The following is a 2865-nucleotide window of genomic DNA, read 5'->3' as shown; positions in this document are numbered from 1 at the left end:
CCTCATGGGTGATCGGTATCGGTGATCGGCCCTCATGGGTGATCGGTATCGGTATCGGGAGGAAAAAACCTGATCGGCACATCTCTACTTTGAGCTTTTGCCGCAATCATATTTCTCCACTCAAAAAAGTGTGACCTGGCTACATTTATGTCTATAGAATAAATACTAGTAGCCAAGCCATACATACTAATTGTGTTGTTTTTATAAAATTCATTCTATTTATGTATTGCATTTTACTTACTTCTGTATAAATACTATCAGCTTAAAATGACTAAGTAAAATGAAATTATATTTTATCAGTAAGGTCAACAATATCAAATAATCAATAAATTCTACCCAATGTAAATTGCCATACATTTTCACTCCAGAATTTGCACTACATTAAAACAGTATACTTTTTTTAACTTAATTTTGACATTCTGACAAATCTATATTATTTTAATTGTCACTTTGAAAAACAGGTTATCTGTTAGTTGGAGTTTCTCTGATTTTATTGCATTTTCAATCAACTCTCATTGTTTGTCACCATGTCAAGTAATATTAAAAAAATTACAGCTGCAGGTCCCAGCTGCCACATTTCACATTTTCTTCAAAATTTTGTGGCACACTTGCTTAAAATCAAATCACATGCTGATCTGATTTTAACGTGTAAATTTTTTAAATTGCTTTTATAATTTTCCTTACATACAAAGGTTTCAGCCAGAACCATTGTATTGGCTGTTTTATCATTTCTTTTTATGTTTTAATCTTCTACGTTTTCTATGCTTTTTTTCTTTGTAAAATAACTTTGTCATTTTTGACTTGTGAAAGTGGCTACATGAATAAAGTTTACCCACTCATACAGAAATATGGAAATGCTTAATGCATCTTTAATAGTAACAAAGTGATGGATAGCATTAGATTTGCTTGTTAATATTAGCTGCTCACACAGTGTAACACATATATGCAGGTGTAAAACTGCCATAAACAGATATGATCAGTGAAAAAAAACCCTGGTCAGGATGGATGCATGGGTCCTTTCTCAATGCAACTTTTTGAAAGCCAAAAGTCTATTAAACGTTTCCCCTGTCACCATGACAACAGACTACTTCCTCCTGAATGCAGCTGCTGGGAAGGGTCAAAGGTGACTTGGGGTTAATGGGTGATGGAAGCTGGATGAGGGATCCTGTTATATACATGAAAGAAGCTGTGTGTCTGTGACTGTGAAGGACTCATTTAGTTGTTGCCCATGGCAACAAAAATGCTCCCCCCACCCCCTTTTTCTTTTACACTGCGTGCTGCGTCTGTTGCTCTGAATTACCCTCTCCCAAGTTCACCACAGATAGATCCCTTCTGAGGACCATATGACGGTTTTACTAATAAAGCCATTCGGGGGTCAGAGCACAGCATATTGTCTCAGTGTCCATCAGTGTAACAATTAGGCAGATCTGTGATGATGTAACCCTGCAGCTGATGATCAAATGCTGGTGAACCACCAGCGATGCACTGGGCCAGGGAGGACCAAGGTCAGGGCTTCATACCAACAATAAGAGCAATGTGGAACTAGACTGTGATTATTAATGTGCATGTTGGACTGTTTAATCCATCCATTTATTCGTTGTCTTCACCCTCTTCAAGTTCTGGAAAACCCAGTCTCTCCCCAGTGACGTCTCCAGCTCTTCTGTTCATTGGGCCAACAAAAAGTGTTCCCAACTGAGAAGGAGAAGAGATGGAAACCTCTTTCCATGAGTTCTAGGTAGAACCATCTCAACTGACTGTTCATTGTGGACAAGCATTTGGTTCTACTCGAAATTCATAGCTCCTGATTGTCTGTCCAGAGCAAGGCCTTGCCAAAAAAGAAGAAAAAAAAATAGAGCTTGAAACATTGAAAACAGGTAAAAACAAGCAAACAAACAAAAAAACAACTAAAGGTTCAAATATATATTCAGTATAAATAGACACATATAATTTTTTCTCAATGTCTGAAGTTAAATCTGACCAAACCTCTCTTGTTTTAGGTCAGTTAGAATTATTATTATTATTATTATGAATTAAAATAATAATAATACTTTATCGATCCCCTAAATGGGGGAAATTTAGTTTGTCCCAGCATTGCACACAATAACAACATGAACATATAATGATACTCCTAAGGACACACATATTGCTCAGTACATTAAATATATAATCAACATTTAAAACGCACTGCTCTAGAGACTATGTATGTGTTACATCTCTCAGCTGGGAATGGACAATTGTAACAAATTATGTTTGTTTTATTTATTTATTTATTTATTTTATTGATGTGTCTCGGCTTCTCCTTTCTTCTTAGTGGAGAGCCTGTAAACATGAACAGCTTCAGTGAAACTAACAACCGCTGTCTTCTTTCCCAAACTCTGTCTCTTTATTACAAATTCTTGAAATCATGAACATTTCTTTGTGCAATCATGTCCACGTGTCCTTCTGTTGTTCTAAAACAACCATATAGCATCCACTTCGGTGAACAGCATCAAAAGGCCAAATCAAAACACTTAAACAATAAATTTAAAGCTCACAGATTTACATAAAAAAAACCACCCATTTCTCAAATGCAGCTAAATTTTAAGGGTACTAATTTCTTTGAGTTGTAATAATAGACCCTTTTCACATGACGTCAGACAACATCCGTTTTGACTCGATGCAGTGTATTTTTAGTTCCGATGTGTGGAGTTAAAGCTGTTTCTGGACTCTAAAGCCGCTGACACAAATATGATTTGAAGATATGTCACTATTTGTAAACAATTTTTCTTCAACATAATTTACTACACTATTTGAACTTCTCTCTTTTATTTGCTTCAGCGCACCTCACGGTTTTAAACAAATTCTGTAGTTTTCGTCGTATCTCTA

The sequence above is a fragment of the Poecilia formosa genome, unplaced genomic scaffold (genome assembly GCF_000485575.1).
Source record: "Poecilia formosa unplaced genomic scaffold, Poecilia_formosa-5.1.2 Scaffold1301, whole genome shotgun sequence".
NCBI lineage: Eukaryota > Metazoa > Chordata > Actinopteri > Cyprinodontiformes > Poeciliidae > Poecilia > Poecilia formosa.
Note: the sequence above shows the minus strand (reverse complement) of the source record.